Genomic DNA, 22,095 nt, shown 5'->3' on the forward strand with positions numbered 1-22,095 from the left:
CAAAGTTTTAATCAGTTTGGCTTCAGTTAAAGAAGATAGATTGATCGGACGTTTTGGTTTATTTGGGAGGAGATTCTGGTCAACCCTGTTTGTTAACTGCAACACCAATGGCAAATTATGAAGGTAAAGATATGAAAATAACATCAAGTAAAACACCGACTTAACATGACAACTAAAATCAATAGTAAGTGTTATGATTATAGACCGATTAATGGAGGGTGGGAAACAAGAATTGAACTTGTACTCTTATAACAAGTACAATCATAACCAACTTTGAATTTGATACTATTTGAAATACGATTTATTCTTCCAATAATTCAAGATAATTTGAAGTACCATCTATGCATATAGAATAGCAGGTTGTCTCTCCCATTCTTCCGGTTATACAACCTCAGCCTTGAATTGAATTTCAGCTTTCAACTTTGGTTTTGCAGATGCACTGAGCTCGTTTCTCAAAGTCTTCCTGCCACAATATTAATACGTAAAAAGTTTCAAGGAAGGAATATAAAGTCCATGTAAAATACATTGCTGTAAGACAGCAACCCTACGTTTATATGGCAAACCAGGATAATTACACCTGAGCATAAATATACAGTCACATGTATAATATATCAGATGTACGGCAGAAAGTAAACTTCTAAGAAGTCGTAGTAACTATACAAATGATAATAATGTGATCAGTGGACAACAATTATCTTCATATGGCTACTAATTAATCTACTATAAGTTAGAAACCTGTATTTTACCCCAATGGAATGAAGTGCAGCTGCTGCCTTGGGAGAAACACCAAAACCTTTCTTCTCAACATGCGGTGTTCTACCTTAACCCCCCAAATGACAGGAACTAGAAGAGCACTTCGTCTTAGGAGCTCAGTTTGAAATCTCTGAGCCTTTTCTATGGCCAAGGAAGTAGATTCTTTTTCCCCTGCTAAAATAACCTGAATCCAACCTTCAATTAGAATTTAATGACCAAAAAAATATAGATAAGAGCAAGCATAAAAAATGCATCCCCATGCAAGTTAGCAATATACAACATATAGTTACACTTGACATGGATTTAGATGACCAAAATAAGAAATGAAATTATTAAGGTGTATCTACACTCAACCAAAGTAGTAAATAAGAAAATATTCTATGGTAAGTCTAAAAGACTTTGATTTAATTGTACAAGTCTCTTCTTTGTCCATAGTAAGCCTAGAAAGCATTTCCTTCTATTCTCTCTTCTTTGTCTATGTTCCCATCCCAAGTGTAGGCACCCAATTTGATTTAGACTTGGATTAATTGGGCATGGTCCAAATGGACAAGCCCATTTGCATTTTTATTTTTATTTTGTATTTTTATTTATTTATCTATTATTACTATTATTATTTGTTAATATATAATTTTTTTATTTATCTATTAATATATATTTTTTATTTTTTTGTTTGTCTATTAACATATATTATTTTTATCTATTAATATATATATGTATGTTTTTCTTATTATTATTTATCTATACATATATTATTATTTATCTATTAATATATATATTTTTTATTTTTATCTTTTCGATTGGGATTAGGATGAAAAAATCAAAATCCTACCGTGAATTTAAGATTCAATCAGAGTCCATATTGGATTCAAGGATTGAATTTCAATCCAAGAAGGAATTGGGATTGATCAGAAACTCTTCTGATCAATCCCTATAAATAGGTGCTGGAACAAACACAGAAAGGACACACACAAAGAGAGAGAGCGAAAAGAGAAGGAAAAATGGGTGTTCAAAAGGATCGGAAGCAATTTTAGGAGTTTTCTAGAGATTTTGGAGGATTTTTAGGCGAATTTTTTTTTTGAAAATTTTCCAAAAATTTTCAGATTCCGGTGAATTTTTTGACAAAGTTTGAATTTTTCGATGGCTTTTCCGGCACCGGTTGAATTTTTCGGCTAGCTACTTAGTTTTCGACGTACTATTTTTAAAAAACTGATCAACTTTTCGACGAACTTTCGGTAAAAAATCCAAATTTTGATGATATTTTTTAGAATCCGATGAGATTCAACTGGAGTTCTTGGTTTGGGTAGAAAGAGGAAAGAGGAAAAGAAGGGAAGAGAGAGAGAGGGAAGGGGAGATCTGGTGAAAAAACTGAGGTTAGAGCCTCTTATACATTGTTAAAACGACGTTGTTTTGCGCTTAAGAAAACCTTAGGATCCGCACGTTTCGATTCAGGTGACTTGACCCGTAGCACACCCAATCCAGAGATCCGCTTCTCCACCTGGGTTCGAGCTGAGCCATGTACTCCTAAGCCTTGTTCTTCGAGCCGTTTTCTTCCTCGAGCCGAGCCACTAAGCCGAGCCGAACCGTTTTAAGATTTTTTTTTCCTTATTTATTCATTTATTATTATTATTATTTATTGATTAGATTAGAATTATTTAGTATTTCTTATTTTATTTTTATCTTATTTTATCTTTTTGATTTTCTTTAAATAAAATTTTAAAAAAATATTTTTGAGGAAAAGTTGAAAGTATCGATTTTCCTTGAAAATAAGTTTTTTCTAAAAATTTTTTTTTAAGGTAAAGTTGAAAGTATCAATTTTTTTCGAAATTAAAGTCTCAGGAAAGTATTTTTAAGGAAAAGTTGAAAGTATCAATTTTTCTTTTACAAGAGCAATGAGTTTTTGAAGAGAAAAAGATTTATATCTAAAGTTGAATCATTTTTTTTTTATTTTTGTTTCTTGAATTTTCTTTAATGATAAATAATCCGACGATATAGCCTCTGCAAGTGAAACAATAGTCTCCTTGCATACTCTTGAGGTGAGGAAATTTTATCAATTTTCTGCTAAAAGTATTAGAGTCAATTGAAAATAATTTTCAATAATTAATTACTTGATAAATTTTGAAGGCTTATTGGATAACACAAAATTAAGCGGTATCATCTTTCGATGGGCATTGTGAGGGTGCTACAACCTTCCTCACACGTAATCGTACTCTCAAACCCTATTCTGGTTAGTAGACCTGAACCTATTCTTTTAGGGACCCTTAAAAAGATTTTGGTATCATCTTTTGATAGATTCTTTAAGTGGCCAATTGCACATAGATAAAAAGATTTGTGGTGACTCCTTCAAGTCAATGTCTAGCGATAGATCCCCGGATCTAGACGTTATGACAGTTTGACGACTTCACTGAGGACTGCTGAGAGTCAGGCCAGCAAATAAATTTGTGTTGTCCAAAAGCTTAATAAAATTGAACCTTTTGTTTAGATTTTTTTTATTTATTCATTCCTGTTCATTTACGTTATTAATTATGTCATTCATATGCATATGCATAACATGAGCTCTATACCCGAGCTCCGTCCCTTTATGAGGGAGTAAAGTACATATTGCTTTCGTGAGGTCTAATGCCTTTGCAGTGGGTAGCGAAATACTCCCACTCAAATTGAACATGTTCCGCTTGTAGCCTGTAATGGGTGAGGATTAAGGTGCCTTACTAGTTTGTGATGGACAATGATGTAAGGAGCAATTTGAGAACCTTTAGACTTTAACCTCAAACCACATATAATGAACTTTAAGAGTGCCTAACCTATAGATAGAGCCATCATTCTTTCTTTTTAGAATTGACCAAAAGCATAGGGTTTGTTCCTCTTATTCTGTGTGATGTTTTAATTTACTTAGTTATTTATTTATTCTTTTTTTGGGGTATACTAACCTTTTCTCTCATTCTTTTGCATTGGTTTATGCTCATATCATAAAATTGCATAAAGAACATTTGCTTGAAAGATGGTATTCAACAAAAAATTTTCATGGACTCCACAGAACGACTAGTTTGTTTTTCATCTGTATTAGCTCCTTGTGAGTCACCCAACGAAGTAAGGGTCCAATCAGAAAAGATTCAACTAAAGATGGATGATTGTTTACCAATCAAATATGATTCTACCTTGTATCAAGAAACATCTATCTTCCTTAAACAAAATAATCTAGAGGATTTGGTTGATATATGAAAGAAGATGAGTCCGTCCAGACAAAAGCAGTTTTGCCAGAGATATGGGCATATAGCACACCTTCTCACAATAGTTCTCGATGATCAACTAATTAGAGCTGCAGTGTAATTCTGAGATCCTACATACAAGTGTTTCATCTTCAATGAAGTTGATATAACACCAACCATCGAAGAATATTCGACTTTGTTAGGTTTACACCTCAAGGCTCCTGATAAGATATACGTCAAAGAACACAAATCAAGATTTCATAAGGGTTTGACTTAACTTATGGGGATAGACAAAAAAGTTATGGATTCTCATACAAAGAAGAAATAAGAACAGGTTTGCCTACCGTGGAAGTTCTTTCATGAGTTTCTATTGTAACATGCCAACGAAGAACAGGGGTTAGATGTATTTGCCTTAGCCATATACATAATGGTGATATTTCCAAAGGTTTTGGGTTATATTGAAATAGTGGTGGTTGACTTCTTTGAGAGTGTGATCAATGGTTGTAACCCTTCAATGGTAATATTAGCAAGACTATCAGATCTTTGAGTTACTGTCGTCAGAATGAAGGATGTTTTATAGGCTGTATACAGTTATTATACTTATAGATGAAAAGCCACTTCGAATGGAGAAAAGGTACTTTCTCAAAGCTTTATATCTGTAATCGAGCTCCGATCAAGGAATTATATGAAAGTGAATGGTCAGAACAAAAATCTAAAAAGGAGTGGATAGCTTTTCTACAAAAATTGACTAGTGTCAAAGTACGATGGTTGGTCCCGTGGATGAATCATGAACCTATGTTATATCAATGTGAGGATAATACAGTGGTCCCACTTTTGGGTTTATGAGGAGCGACAAATTATGCACCACTCCTAGTGAAAAGGTAATTCGGGGTAGAACAGTTCATTCCTATGACGCATAGGCTTCATCAGTTAGATTTCTCTTACAGTGAGCCAAAAGCATTTCAGAGGATGAATGAGATGATTAAAGCATGAAAAAACCCCAAAACAGTGAGTCTTGGACTGTTTACTAATAAAGTCACTCTAGGGTATTTACCTTAGAGAGTAAAATGAAGACAGAAAATGGTATTCACTTATGAAAGCTTTCAACTGCCAATAAGAGGAAAGCTTGAAGAGACACTATCAGAATTAGAGCTTGCGATAAAATAGTTTGAGTCTGAAAAGGATAAGTTAAAGTAAGAAATCTAAAAGCTTCGAAAAGAAAAAGTCAATGGAAAGATAGAGTTGAAAGACATGAAGCCAGAGTTTGCAAGATTGCTAAAGAACGTGATACAACTATTAAAGACTTAGCAGAGCTACACCAAGAACATAAGAGGTTATGTGTGAGAGAAAGGGCCAAAGAGATAACAATTGTTGAGCTGAGTGAAAAGAATGCAAGATTGAAACAAGAATATGCTGAATTGGAAAAAGAAAATACCCAAGTACATACAGAGAATAACATGTTGAATAGCTACCTAAGTAGGTTGAGACAAAAGTTAAATGAACAAAAAGACCATATTGCTGCATTGGTTAGAGAGCATAGAAAGTTATCATACCAAGTCTGGTGTGGTAAAAGAGAGAACTTAGGAAGAGAAAAGTACATTGAGCACCTAGCAACCTAAATTTGTAAAGGAGTATGCAAGGCAAGAGAGATGGTAGAAAAGATAGAGGCATTAAAACAAATGGTGGCCCCAATAAGAGAACATAAGCAGTCTTTATTGAACTTCATCTAAGAAGCCAAGGCCCAATATAAGCAGATCAAACGATTTGATGGTTATAACTCTAGGATGATAAACTCAATGTAAATAAAAGTTCTTTGCAATAAATGAAATCTTTTAGTTAAATATCGTCTTAAGGCAAATGTTTTTTGCATACATGCATTTTCATTCATTGCATTTTCACTCATTACACTTAATAAAGTAACCATGAGATAGTCATATAAATTTGTTAATTCTAAAATATGATATTCAAGGTTTAGGGATAGCTCCATCTAGAAAGAACCCTATCCATCGATATAACACAATAGCCAGAGCTAGACAAATAGAGCAAAAAAATTTTCACAGATTTGAAAAGCTGGAGAAAACACAAGAAAAGATTGAGAATGAGTTGAGCAAAATTCTAGATGTTCTCAATAAGCTGAACAAGAGAAAAGGAATAGAAGAAAATACAAGCCAACAAGGCCTCTCATCACAAGAAGTGGTCGACCCTTTGTATCCTTCAGGTTTTGGTCCACCTCAAGCCTAGTTTACATAAAAGGTTCCATCATAACACTTCGTATATCCTACATATCTTGGAAAGCCATCAGCCTCAAATCTAGGGCATTACCATAGCTATGTAAATCCTGTCTTTACTAAAAAAGTAGTAGAATCGATTCTTGATCTAGATAACTTGAAAGAGAAAAAGAAAAAAAAAGTAAAGATGGTGGAGTCTCAGGAAGATCCAAAGATTAGTATACTTGAACAAAGATTACGGGCCATAAAAGGGATTGGATTTTATGGTTCTGTTGATGCTACTGGGCTGTGCTTAGTCCCAGATGTAGTCATTCCACCAAAATTTAAAATACTAAAATTTGAGAAATATGATGGTATGAAGTGCCTAAAAACCCATATCACCATGTATTGTCGGAAGATGGCAGCCCTTGCCCATAATGAAAAATTACTAATGTATGTTTTTCAAGATAACCTTATAGGCTCTGCTGCAAGGTGGTATGTCTAGCTAGATAGAACCCGTATTCGTTCTTGGAGCGATATGGCTCATGATTTCATCAGTTAATATCGATATACTATAGATCTAGCTCCTGATCGTTTATCTTTATAGAACTTGAAAAAAAAGGCAAATGGGTCTTTTAAGAAATACACCTAGAGATGGAAGGATGTAGCTTCTCAGGTACAACCTCCTCTGACTGAGAAAGAGACTACAGTGCTATTTGTTAGCACTTTGAAACCTCTCTATTATGAAAAGATGATAGGGAATACAACAAAAAATTTTACTGATATGATAATTTTGAGAGAAATTATTAAGAGTGCCATCAAGAATGACAAGTTGGAAAGAGGTGAAGTATCCAACAAAAAACCCCTAAAAAAAAAAGAGACTGAAGCTCAGGCTGTGAGCTTTGATAGGCAACAATTCAGGGGTTATCAACCCTACCTATCATAAGGATACCCCTCATATTATTCTGCTATGAATAACACCTCTCCTTATCCATACCAACCCATTTCACAGCTATCCTACCCCTAAACATATTAACCTTCATTCAGGCCCCAGAATGCCATATACAGTCCTAACACTCAACCTACCTCAAGGCCTCAGACCCGTCTAGCTAGCCCAATTGGGGGTTCATAAGAGCAACGAACTACTCATGAAAAATCTGTATTTGACCTAATCTCAATGACCTATATAGAATTATATCATGAGCTTTACAACAGTCATCTAATTACTCTTAATAAATTAGAGCCCCTTAAGCCACCTCACCTTCAGTGGTATGATCCCACAGCCCATTGTGACTATCACTATGGGATTGCTGGTCACTCAACTGAAAATTACACTGCCTTGAAACATAAAGTACAATAGTTGATCAAGGATGGAATGATTAGCTTTGATATAGGAGGGGTGACTGCACCAAATGTTAGTGGTAATCCTTTGTCTAATCATAATATGAATACTTTGAGTGAAGAACATGAGTGTCATTTGAAGAAAAAAGTTATAGATATTAAGACACCTCTTAGTCAACTATTTGATGTTTTGTGAAAGGTTGACATGATACAACCAGTGAGTCCGCACAGCTATCATGGAGTATATATAGCAGGCACTAGTTGTAAATATCATAGTGGAGCAATGGGTCACTTTATCGAAACTTGTGACTAGTTTCACCGAGAGATGCAAAAGCTCTTAGATTCATACCAGATGAAGGTCTACAAAAAGAGAGAAGACTTAAAAAGTATTAAGTATCCATGACAGATAAGCCTGTAAAGCTTTTTCCAAAGCTAGTGATGATTCATTGTGGGAATAAGCCAAAGTCAATCCTAGATAAACTCATTCTCAGGTCAGTAACTTTTAAAGTTTTAACTCTATTCTCATATAAGGATGATAAAGCTGTACCTTAGAAATATGGCTACGATACAGTAGTTCAGAGGCAAGAAGAGGATATCTCTAAAGCTGACACCTCTAATATAACTGATGTATAAGGCATTACCTGAAGTGAAAGATGCTACACTCCAAAAATATTAGAGAAGGCTAAAAGAGAGAAAGCCAAGGTAGAAGAAGGAAGAAATAACCCCGAAGTAGAACCTGAAGAAGATCGCCCGAAGTTGGTGTTAGAAAAAGAAGCTTGTGAATTTTTTAAGTTGGTAAAACATAGTGAATATTCAGTTATTGAATAGTTGAACAAGATGCCAGTATGAATCTCATTATTATCACTGTTATTGAATTCAGAATCACATCGAAATGCCCTCTTGAAAGTATTGAATCAAACATATATGGCACATAATATATCGGTTGAATATGTGAACCACCTGGCTAGAAATCTAGTCATGCTAAATTACATTTCATTCAGCGATGATGAGATTCCTTCAGAGGAAGGGAAAATGCCAAGGCTTTTCATATCACGATTAAATGTAAGAGCCATATCATAGCCAATGTCTTTATTGATAATGGCTCCACTATTAATGTCATGCCTATATCAACTTTGGTAAGGTTACCCATTGACTACTCTCATATGAAAGGTAGTCAAATGATCGTGAGAGCTTTTGATGAGACCAGAAGAGAAGTCTTGAGAGATATCGAGATGCCTTTACAAATTAGGCTGTGCACTTTTAATGTGAAATTTCAAGTGATGGATATCTCTCCATCCTATAGCTGTCTACTGGAAAGGTTATGGATTCACATGGCAAGTGCTATGCTCTCTACCTTACACCAAAAGATCAAGTTTAATATAGAAGGTCAATTGGTAGTGGTAGTTAGGAAGAAAGACATGCTAGTGACCCAACCGTTGAATGCTTCGTATGTAGAGGCTATCGAAGAAACAATAGAATGCTCCTATCGATCTTTTGAACTAGTTAATTATGTAGGTGAAAGACTTAAAAATCAACCTTTTTCAAGAATAATGATGAGCCAAGTCATCAATAAGGGTTGGTATCCAGGATTAGGGCTGGACAAGAACTTACAAAGAATAAGAAAACCCTCGACAGTGGTAGACAATAGTGAAAGGCTAGGCCTAGGCTATGAAGTAGTAGAATGATAGATCAAGAGAAGGCCAACAGGTAAAACAGCAAGACTAATGGTTATTCCAGACCTGTACGAGACTTTCAAACTTGAAGGATTCATGTACCCAGAGATAAAAAAAAGCATGAAAAGAGCTTTTGTCCAGTTAACCATTCATGCTATTGAGGATGAAGTGGGGCTTAATCAAGAAGGGTGGGTCCGTCTTTGTCCATCAGATTATGAGCTGAACAATTGGAGTGCCATTGAAATGCCTTTAACCTTTGAAACTAATTCAATGTAATTGTACATCCTAATAGTTATTGCCCAAGGCATTGGGGTGATCTTTCTTGTTTGGGCCATTTATCTTTTATTATTTTAATAAAGATTAGAAAGGATGCATTTTCATTCATTTCTTGTTGTGTCTTCATTATTTCCATTTTTCCAAACACATCTTGCCAACATATCCTATTTCATTTAATTTCAAGTCCTTAAATGAACATAAAGATAATTATGATAACAATCAAGAGGTTAGTTTTGAGAATTCAATTAACACTAATGAACTTAACAATGAAAAGAATTTTGAAGAATGTGTTATGCCTTCAGACCTAATGAGATTGATTGAATAAGAAAAAAAGTCAATTGAGCCTCATTAGGAGATAGTTGACTTAGTGAATCTGAGAGATGAAGAGAATAAGAAAAATGTCAGAATTGGCACTTCATTTTCATCAGGAGATAGGCAACGTTTGGCAGATCTACTTTAAAAATTCATAGATGTATTTGCTTGGTCTTACCAGGATATGTTAAGGTTGAGCACGAAGATAGTAAAGCACAGATTACCCTTAAAGCCAGAATGTAAGCCAGTCTAACAGAAACTGAAGTGAATGAAGACTGAAATGCTACTAAAGATCAAAGAAGAGGTGAAGAAACAATTTGATGCAGGTTTTCTACAAGTGGTTAAGTATCCAGAGTGGGTAGCCAATATAGTACCAGTTCTTAAGAAAGATAAAAAGGTACGAATATGTGTAGACTATCATGATTTGAATAGGGCTAGTCCAAAAGATAATTTTTCTTTGCCTCATATTGACACACTAGTAGATAACACGACTAGACATTCAATTTTCTCCTTTATGGATGGGTTCTCAGGGTATAATCAGATAAAAATGACTATAGATGATATAAAAAAAAATTACTTTTGTGACTATGTGAGGAACATTTTGTTACAAGGTCATGCCTTTTAGGTTAAAGAATGCTGGGGTAACATACCAAAGGGCTATAGTGACACTCTTCCATGACATGATGTACAAAGAGATTGAGGTGTATGTAGATGATATGATTACAAAATCTTATGAGAATGAAGATCATGTCACCAGCCTCAAAAAGTTATTTGAGAGGTTGAAAAGATTTCAGCTCAAGTTAAACCCAGTCAAGTGCACCTTTGAGGTAAAATCAGAGAAGTTGCAAGGCTTTGTGGTCAGCGAAAAAGGGATTGAAGTCGATCCAGACAAGATACAGGCCATTCAAAATTTGTCACCTCTGAGTACACCAAAAAAAGTTTGAGGTTTTCTGGAAAGATTGAATTACATTTCTCGATTCATCTCTCAGCTGACCTATAAATATGATCTCATATTTAAGCTTATCCACAAGAATAATCTCAGAAAGTGAAATAAGAAATGTCAAGTGACTTTTGATAAAATTAAGTAATACTCGTCAAATCTTCTAGTGTTGGTGCCACCTGTTCCAGGGAAACCTTTAATTTTATACTTGACAGTATATGAAAATTCAATAGGATGTGTGCTGGGGCAACAAGATGAGTCTAGCCAAAAAGAGAGAGCTATTTACTATCTGAGTAAAAAGTTCACAGAATATGAATCCAAGTATTCCTCATTAAAAAAAATATGTTGTGCATTAGCGTGGACTGCTAAAAGACTTAGACAGCATATGCTCTATCATACCACATGGCTTATAACAAAACTGGATCTAATTAAATACATCTTTGAAAAGTTTTTTTTATCTAGAAGAATTGTTAGATGGCAAGTAATGCTCTCGAAATATGATATTATATATGTAAGCTAAAAGGCAATAAAAAGGGGTGCTATAGTGGAGTTCCTTACAGATCGTGCTACTGAAGAATATGAACCAATAAGATTGGAATTCCCTGATGAAGATCTAATGACTATTTCCCAACTGGAAAAGGGAAGCATTAAGAAAAATGTTAGAGAATGTATTTTGATAGAGCTACCAATGCTTGAGGACATGGAATTGAGGTAATTCTGATCTCTCCAGAAGAACAATATTGTCTCGTAATAGCAAGGTTAAATTTCAATTGCACAAATAAATCGTTGAATATGAGGCATGTGTCATGGGCTTACAAGCTACTATAGATAGGAGAGTGAAAGCATTAAAAGTGTTTGGAGACTCAGCTCTAGTTATATATCAGTTGAAAAGAGAATAGTAAATGAGAGATTCAAAACTTGTTTCATATCATAAGTATATTTTAGAGTTGATAAAGCAATTTGAAGATATCCAGTTTGACCATTTACCTCGATAAGAGAATCTCATTACCGATGCATTCGCTACTCTAGCTGTAATGATTTGAATTAAAGACAATACTGACATTCAATCCATTAGGCTAGATATTAAGGATATGCCAGCTCATTGCTTCAATATAAAAAAAGTAAAGGATAGGAAACCCTGGTATTATGATATCTTACAGTATATTAAAGATCAACAATACCTAATTTAAACAATAAAGAATGATAAAAGGGTCATCTAAAAATTAGCTATGAGCTTTTTTCTGGATGAGGATGTTCTATACAAAAGAAGTCATGATCAAGTATTACTAAGATGCATAAATAAGGTTGAAGTAAGAAAAATCATTGAAGAGATGCATGATGAAATATGTGAGGCACATGTCAGTGGACATATGATGGTGAGACAGATCATGAGAGTAAGATACTACTGGTTGACAATTGAGAGTGATTGTATTGACTATGCTCGTAAATGTCATAAATGCCAGATATATGCTAATAAGATCCATGCTCCACCATCTGCTTTACATGTTTTGGCACCACCTTGGCCATTCTCAATGTGGGGCATGGATGTCATTGGTCCTATCACCCCAAAGGCTTTTAATGGGCATAGATTTATTTTTGTGATGATAGATTACTTCACAAAATGGGTGAAGGCAGCATCATATGTAAATGTAACACGATTTGTGGTTTGTAAGTTTATAAAAAGAGAGATCATCTGTAGATATGAACTTTTGGAGAGAATTATTTCAAAAAAATGCCAAGAATCTAAATAGTAAGATGATGCAAAAAATATATGCTCAATATAAGATCAAGCATCATAACTCGGTACCATACCATCTGAAAATGAATGGGGCAATTGAGGCAGCCAACAAGAACATAAAAAGAATTCTTAAGAAGATGATCGAGACTTATAAAGATTGGCATGAGAAGTTACCATTTGCACTATATGCATATCAAACGTCAGTGTGTACCTCTACTGGGGCAACCTTATTTTTTTTGGTTTATGGGATGAAAGCTATTCTACCAGTGTAAGTGGAGATCCCATCGTTGAGGGTTCTAAAAGAAGTTAGATTAAAGAAGCTGAATGGATTAGAGAACACTATGAACAGTTAAATTTCATAGAAAAAAAGAGATTAACTGCATTGTACCATGGTTAACTATATCAAAGAATAATGATGAGGGCTCATGACAAAAAGATTCGATCCCATTACTTTCGAGAAGGAGAGTTAGTCTTAAAGAGAATCCTTCCAACCCAGCACAATAATAGAGAAAAATGAACTTCGAATTGGGAAGGGTTGTATGTGGTGAAACGAGTTTTCTCGGGTGGAGCACTAATCTGACTGAGATGAATGGAAATGATTTACCCTATCATATAAATTCTAATGCTGTGAAAAAATACTATGCTTGAAAAAAAGAGCAAATAAAATGAAAAAAAATGAAAAAAAAATGAAAAGAAAAAAAAAGTGAATGGAAAAAGAACACTCAAGGCGAAAACCCTAGAAGGGCGATTTGAGTCATAAGGGCTTTATCTAAGTTGAAAACCTGAAAAGGTAGCTTAGATAAGGAGAATACAACATCAAATTTGAAAATCTGTTGGCATGGAGATTAGCAAATTCGGAGGAGCTCTAAGTTGTTGAATGTATCAGATGGTTAGGGTTTTTAGAAAAATCTTGAGATGTGTTATCATGATTGTCCGATTGTTCATCTTTGGGCTTTGTCTCCCCATACTTATCCTTGTAATTCTTTCTTGGCCAAAGTTTACCAACATTTTGCTAATAAAAGATATTCTATTTTACTCTTTGTGTGCCTCTTCTGTTGACTATTTCCCAACCATTCTTATTATTTCCTTCTTAATACCCTACAATGGAAGAAATGTGCAAATGCATTCTTACTTTTTGAGTTTGAAATAATGATTGATAAATGAATAATGGCATGAAAGATTTTTACATTACATTGAAAAAGTCAAGAGTGATAAAGACAGAATCGAGATGTTCAATTCCTGATAAGGACATTGGATTCGAAAAGAGATTTCTTACAGAAAAAATGTGAGAACTAAATGGAAGAGATGATTTAAAGTTACACTGGTTCGATATTAGAAGAATAGCACAACTTGGTTTTTGAAGAATCAAGGGTTCGAGGTCCAAGAAAAGGGCTTGAGAAACTTGAGTACCACAATTGAATAAGAACTAATTAGCCAACATTTGCATAGCATGCATTGAATTTCACACGCATTGCATAGCATATACTACATTCAAGAAAATATAATGAATAAATTCAAGAAGCAGGGGTATTCCAAAATCCCACAGAGAGAAGATGATGCGAAGACATTTTCAAATTTGAGAAAAAAACTTGTCAGGTAAGTTTCTAATCCTTGAAATAGGATATCTCTCGATATCAGGATTGATTTGTAAGATCTTTGAGCATAATCTCCTGAAATTCCTTCAAACACGATTTTTAACTCTTTTGGATATGATTGTCAAGGAGCTTTTTATTTTCAAAGTTGTGATGCCTTTGTTTAGAGGAGCAATTTATTTTTCAAAGTTATGATGCCTCTGATTAGAGGAGCAATTTACTTTTCAAAAGTCGTTGAGCCTCTGATTAGAGAAGCCATTTATTTTCAAAGTTGTTGAGCCTCTGATTAGAAGAGCTTTGTTTATGTTTCTCAAAGTCGTTGAACCTCTGCTTAGAGGAGCTTTGATCAAAATTGTAACACAAAAAAAAATGAAAAAAAAAGGCGAGTAAAGTCTTGAATGGGTGTCTATGTCTTTACGTAATTTTTGTTTCACAGAAAATGTACAAAGAGGGGCAGCTATAAACACCAAATTTGGTCTAGGGCCTGAATCAATTGGGCCTGGTCCAAATGGGCAAGCCCATTTGCATTTTTATTTTTATTTTTGTTTTTATTTTTATTTTTATTTTATATTTTGTATTTTTTTATTTATCTATTATTATTATTATTATTTATTAATATATAATTTTTTTATTTATTTATCTATTAATATATTTTATTAATATATATTTTTTATTTTTTTATTTGTCTATTAACATATATTATTTTTATCTATTAATATATATATGTATTATTATTATTATTATTTATCTATTCATATATTATTATTTATCTATTAATATATATATTTTTTATTTTTATCTTTTCGACTGGGATTAGGATGAAAAAATCATAGTCCTACCGTGAATTTGAGATTCAATCAGAGTCTATATTGGATTCAAGGATTGAATCTCAATCCAAGAAGGAATTGGGATTGATCAGAAACTCTTCTGATCAATTCCTATAAATAGGTGTTGGAACAAACATAGAAATGACACACACAAAAAGAGAGAGAGCGAAAAGAGAAGGAAAAATGGGCATTCAGAAGGATCAGAAGCAATTTTAAGAGTTTTCTAGAGATTTTGGAGGATTTTTAGGCGAATTTTTTCTGGAAAATTTTCAGATTCCGATGAATTTTTCAACGAAGTTTAAATTTTTCGGTGGCTTTTTCGGCACCTATTGAATTTTTTTGCTAGCTATCCAGTTTTCAACGTACTATTTCCAGAAAATAGACCAACTTTTCAATGAACTTTCGACAAAAAAACTCATATTTTGATGATATTTTCCAGAATCTGGCGAGATTCAACCGGAGTTCTTGGTTTAGGTAGAGAGAGGGAGGAGGAAAGGAAGGGAAAAGAGAGAGGGAAGAGGAGATCTGGTGAAAAAATTGAGGTTAGAGCTTTTTATACCCTGTTAAAATGACATCATTTTGCGCTTAAGAAAACCTCAGGATCTGCGCGTTCCCATTCGGACGACCCGACCCGTAGCGCACCCAATCTAACTACCCGTTTCTTCACCTAGGTTCGAGCCGAGCCAAAGCTGAGCTGAGTCAAGCCGCGTACTCCCAAGCCGTGTTCTTCGAGCCGAGCCGTTCCAAGGTTTTGTTTTTCTTTATTTATTTATTATTATTATTATTATTTATTGATTAGATTAGAATTATTTAGTATTTCTTATTTTTTTTTATTTTATCTTATTTATTTTTTGATTTTCTTTAAATAAAATTCTAAAAAAAATTTTTTGAGGGAAAGTTGAAAGTATCAATTTTTCTCGAAATTAAAGTCTTAGAAAAATATTTTTGAGGAGAAGTTGAAAGTATCAATTTTTCTTGTACAAAAGCAATGAGTTTTTGAAGCTAAAAGGATTTATATCTAAAGTTGAATCATTTTTTTTATTTTTGTTTATTGAATTTTTTTTAATGATAAATAATCCAACGATAGAGCTTTTGCAAGTGAAACAGTAGTTTCCTTACATACTCTTGAGATGAGGGAATTTTCTTAATTTTCTGTTAAAAGTATTAAAGTCAATTGAGAATAATTTTCAATAATTAATTACTTGGTAAATTTTTAAGGCTTATTGGATAACACAAAATTAAGCTGGAATCATCTTTCGATAGGCGTTGTGAGGGTGCTACAACCTTTCTCACAGGTAACCATACTCTCAAACCCTGTTATGGTTAGCAGACCTGAACCTATTCTTTTATGGACTCTTAGGCTTAAGTGTTCCTTAAAAAGATAGATTCTTTAGGTGGCCAATTGCACCTAGATAAAAAATATTAGTGGTGACTCCTTCAAGTCAATGTCTACAGATAGATCCCTGGATCTAGATGTTATGACACCAAGCAGTAGCATTCACTAAAAATAATGTAGAAACAGAAAACAAAACAACAATTGTTATGGTCACTAATGTTCTGGCTGCTTCCAACACAGGAATGTCTAGAATGATAGGTAGCTGTCCCATTTCATTTGTTAATTATAAGCTTAAATTTTAATACTTTGATTACTTTGGATATGTCAAGTATATTTACTAAAACTAGTACAAGAAATGTAATTTTATCTCATGGTGAAATGAGATGAAGGTTTCAATTGAGATAAAGGTTTCAATTCTTAATTGCTTATGGTTAGCAAAATTATTGTTAAAGACTTTTATGAAAAACCGATTCCTAACCAAATTTGATTAGTTGTAATTTATTTAGTATTTTAATTGTTTCCTAACTAAAAGAAATTTGGTTCATTGACCAAATTTCTATTTGATAATTTTTATTTTTTATTAGAGGATTTTTAAGTGAGTTGTTATTATCTTTAGGATATTATTGGATATGTCAGATTTGATACATTACCTATATATATATATATATATATAGGTTTTGATGGTTCAAGGTGAAAGCTCTGATACCATGAAGAAATTCATGAGAATTTTATTTATGAATTCTTAAGAAACTTTCAAGAATACACATACACACATATATACAGAGGTTTTGATTATTTAAGGTGAACATTCCGACACCATGAAAAAATTGATAAGAATTTTATTTATGAATTCTTAAGAAACTTTTAAGAATACAAGATGATATATATATATATATATATTCTATCTCTCTATTTACGTCATGGCTAGCAGCAAAAAAGGCTCCACCTTAAAAGTAACATCTAACTTGAGGAATGCGATCGTAAGCAACACTGGTATGTTCGAGTCTCCTATTTTGCCTATCACTAGTTACAAATTCAATGGATAAAACTTTATCCAATGGTTTCAATTAGTGATGCTATTTGTTTGTGAAAAAGGTAAGGAAGATTATCTAACATGAGTGGCTATAATGCCAATTTGACCATACTATGTTTGACAAACATTCAATAAATAGCAAGATTGCTATTATGATTATTTATATTAACTATATTGTCCTTACAGGATATTATGAAAAGAAAATAGTTAGATTGAAAACTCTTTTAGCTAAAGAGTTTGAAATAAAGTACTTGGGATAGCTTTATTATTTTGTAGGCATGGAAGTAGATTGATCAAGAAATGATATTTTTGTTTCACAACGAAAATATGTACTTCATCTTCTCAAAGAGACAGGGATACTTGGGTGTAAATCAATGGATATTTCGACAGACGCAAATATCAATATGGGAACCAATGATGAAAATCCTCTTTTAGACCAAAATTGATACTAGAGACTCATGAAAAAAATAATTTATTTGGCACACACTAGACTTGACATTGACTTCTCTATTAGTATGGTGAGTTGATTTATAAACAATCCTACAAAGACATATATGAAGGTAGTATACCGAATCTTTCAATACTTGAAAAAAAATTATGACAAAAGGTTGCACTTTAGAAAAACACTAAATAGAAATGTGAAGATTTTTTTAGATGCAAATTAGGTTGGTTATGTGACAGATCGAAGGACAACTACAGAGTATTATATATATGCGTGGGGCAACTTGGTTACCTGGAGAAGCAAGAAACAAGCAGCGGCAGCTTGAAGTAGTGTTGAAGCTCAACTAAGGGTTATGTCTTATGGGATTTGTGAAGAAATTTGGCTTGAGAGAATGCTATAGGAACTGAAGAAGTCAACTAGGAATTCAATGAAGCTATTTTGTGATAATAAAATAGCTATTACCATTGCCAAGAACTTGTTCATCATGATCGAATGAAACAAGTAAAGATTGGTTGCCACTTCATCAAAAAAAAGATTGAAGAAGGCACAATCAAACTGGTCTACACTCTAACAAAACATTAGATAGCTGACATCTTTACCAAGGCTTTTCATCATGGCAATTTCAAATTTTTGAAGTCCAAGTTGAACATGATTGATATCTACTACCAAACTTGAGGGAAAGTGTGAAAAACCGATTCTTTACTAGATTTGATTAACTGTCATTCATTTAGTATTTTTATTGTTTCCTAAATAAAAAAGAATTTGGTTCATTGACCAAATTCCTACTTGGTAGTTTCCATTTTTTATTAAAGGATTTTTAGATGAGTTGTTATTATCTCTAAGATATTATGGGATTTGCCAGATTTGATATTTTAACAATATATATCCTCTTGTGCTCTAGAAAATTTCTTAAGAATTCATAAATAAAATCCTCATGAATTTCTTCAACTATACATTTTACAGAACAATGAAGGCATAATATTTGTAATGATCAATCTGCAGTTTGCAATCATGGAGCAGCAAGAACTTGGAAGAAAAATTCAAACAAAAAATGAAAATTTAATACTAACTGGCCTAACAGTGTCTCTTTGCTGCCAAAGTTCAACAACCCGATTGGTGGAAAGGTGCAAAGGCAAACCTAGAGAAAGTTTCATCTCGGGATATTCATGCAAGTTGCTCTTCCTTGTTGTCCCCAAAAAATAAGGCCACAAGAACAATGATACCTTTAGATAGCTAATTCGAAAACTTGGTCATTTTAAAAAGCCTGTTACAATGACAAACAATTAGCTTGATGGTCAGGCCGAACAAATTCAAATAAAAAAAACAAAGATTAACTCATCAAATGACACATGTATATATATCTAATATACGCATATCCTAATTTACCTCCAACATTTATGGCAGTACTGCCGGCAGTTTCCAAAAAGTCAGGAGCACCATCACCACCTTTAATAGCATGAAAGAGCCTAGGTACGGTGAAGAACAGTGAAACTCCAGCAGCTGCAGAGAATGCCATATAGAAAAATCTCCTGCTAAATGGGGCCTGGCCTTCACTGATAAGTTTGAGATCTCTTCGAAAACTGTAGCCTACATCTTCTACACCCAGCCTGGCCTGGAAAGATAACAAATAATTATGAGCAATAACAACTTTTAGTAATTTGATCCTTATGAGGGTAAATTACTTTCATTTGATTCCATGGCTGTTGCACTTAGGATATCTTGCTGGGAACAAAGAAAGAGGAGTGGCTGGAAGAAAACTTAAGCAACAAACCTCTTGCAATTCCTTAAACTCAGGCTATGCTCTAAAGGGGGCCAGGTAAAGATCATTTAGTATATATTGTGCCAAACTCGAGGTTTGTTGTCTCTCAAAGCAGTAAGGAGAGTCAGAGACAATCAGCAGCTTTCTTTCCTTCCCCTCTTCCTCAATAAAAACGAAAAAAGGGATTGTTATTAAGTGCATCCCTTTTTAATAATAAATCACTGCTTGAGATTACTGGAGAAGAGTATTATAACATAAATATAGATGTGGCCTCAACCCATATTCCCAGAACCTTCTATTAGATATGTACAGAGGGATTTCATATCCGAAGAGTCCAGGGAATTTGGCGGATAGATAAGAGTATCAATTCACATTTTAGGAGTAAGTAATTTTGAATCATATAGATAAGCTATACTTTATAGTGCAGCTGGAAGGAGTTAAGCTTGCATTATGTTTGGCAACCCATCTCTTCCCTAAAGTACATATGAATTTCTAAAATCAGGCATGGTGATTTAAAATTCTAACTATGAAAAAGCATCAGAAATCCCTACCGGTAGGCATGACAGCAGGCTTTGTTATAGAGAGCAGCTTGGGCTTCCACAGGATCTAAACTAAGAGCTGTTTCAAACTGGACTAAAGCATCTTTAGCCTGAAATATCCATTCAACATAACAGGCACTGTTTTACAAGAATATAATTTGAATTTACAAATAATAAGTATGATTTGCGAAGATAAGCTTTTGCCAGCAATGCAGAACAATGAGCTATCTGAGAATATGAACTGGAAAATAACAAGAAGAAGAAGAAGAAGAATAAACTAAGCCTCATATCCCATAACTCTGGGGTGAGCTATATCAGAGACCAAAGGAGAGCTTCTGAAAAATGTGATCAATAAATTCATAAACCATGAGTACTTTGAAGCAAACTTGTCCTAGATAAAGTTTAATGTTCATCGAGCCAGGAGGAATTTGCATGTGTTATAAAACCAGCAAGGTTTTGCTCATTGAATTGTGCACTGTATGATTAAACATAAACATTAAAGTATGAGGAAAAAGAGAAGTATCAGACAATGCGGGTCAAGATACTGCAAGAATGGCTCAGTACATCGCAATTTAATAGGAGATAGAGTTAAGGTCTCTAATATGCCAAATGGCTAAGGTCTTTAATATACCAAATGGCAAAAACTATATGCAGCAACCTTAAACAGGATATTATTCAATACTTGAACAAATTAGAAACCTGTCCGACATATCAATAGCATAGAGAAGTGCGAAAACTATTTGCAAAAATTTCGAAAAGGTATTTTCAACTTAGTATCCTAGCATTCCAATTTCACAACTGACATTGACTAAACATTCGCCATGAGAGACAGGTTCAAAGTAAATCAGTATCTAGTGTAGCATCCTTGGGAGTCATTAAGAACAAAAGAAAAGAAAACCCATGTTGCAAACAAAAAACGATTTGGCTCTAATTGTACCAAAAATCACCCAAACTGAAGACACCTACATCACAAAACCATAAAATACTGCAAAAGCAAGAGAGTAATACGTACTCGTCCTTTGAAAAAGTGGGAGAGACCCAGATTGACACAAATCCTACAGTCCGTGTGTTGGCCTCTGGTGAAGGGGAAGTCGAATAGGAAGAGCAAGCAACTATAAAAAAATGAGCCTTCTTTTCAGAATTCAAAAGGGTTGCTTTTTTGGGGAACCATGGCGTTGATTTTGCTCGTCTTTGGGTTTGAGAAGAAGAGGAGTTGCTGGTTCAGTGCCAGAGTAGTCACAGCCATTGAGATTTCGCGTGTCCCGACTCCCGACCAAACTAGACAGTTTAGCCAGAGTGCCACGCGTACTCGCTGGCGCTGGTGACTGACTCTTGAGACGTTGTCATTTTACGCATAACTCATAGGCGTAGAGTTGTTGAAGAATTGAAGTCTACCGAGGAAGTTACATACTTACCATGGCTCCTAGGGATGAAACTTGAAAGTGAACCCCGAAGCTCTTTCGTTTCCAGCTACATATCTTCCTTATCCTGTCCTATAACTACTCAGGAATTCTACATTGTTTTAGCCATAAAATTTTGATTTCGTTTCCACGTATATTTTTGCATGTGAATGACAAGTGACAATTTTATGTACTGATGGTGGGTCTTGGGGAGGGGAGTTATTTTATTATTATATTGAATCAACCCCTCCATATTTCGGTTTTTTTTTTTTTTTTTTATAGTAATAAAATTTTATTTTATTTTTAACAGATGAAAGATCTATGGAGTTTTAGAGTACACAATGAGAGTTCAAACATGAGAAGTTGGAGTCTCAATTTCTAATGGTTGGGTTTGTTCTCAATTTTTGCCTTTTTTTTTAATTTTTATCAACCAAACACTCACATTTAATCATTTGCTACAATTTATATCATATATTCTACGAAAAAATATGTGATAATCTATGAGTGACAAAGGAGAAGTCATTTTGTATCATTTACATCCATTCATATAATAAGCATACATGATGTTCTGTACACTGCTTTGGTGGCCATGTTAGTGGAATTGAGGTGATATTTCTTGTTTAGTTGTTATTGGGGTTTTGGGGTGTCGCTGCTGTTGGATATTGCTCTAAAGTTGTTAAATAGTGTCGCCTTTTGATGGCTCTGCCGGTTGACAATTTGACTA

At 33.9% G+C, this 22,095-nt stretch overlaps 1 pseudogene; it reads right to left on the reverse strand.

Moving 5' to 3' along the window:
• Positions 1-339: 339 nt before the first annotated feature.
• Positions 340-21,550, reverse strand: LOC111283536 (protein LOW PSII ACCUMULATION 1, chloroplastic-like; annotated as a pseudogene).
• Positions 21,551-22,095: the final 545 nt, after the last annotated feature.

Source organism: Durio zibethinus, chromosome 3 (genome assembly GCF_047325235.1).
Source record: "Durio zibethinus cultivar Kanyao isolate XHJ-2024 chromosome 3, ASM4732523v1, whole genome shotgun sequence".
NCBI lineage: Eukaryota > Viridiplantae > Streptophyta > Magnoliopsida > Malvales > Malvaceae > Durio > Durio zibethinus.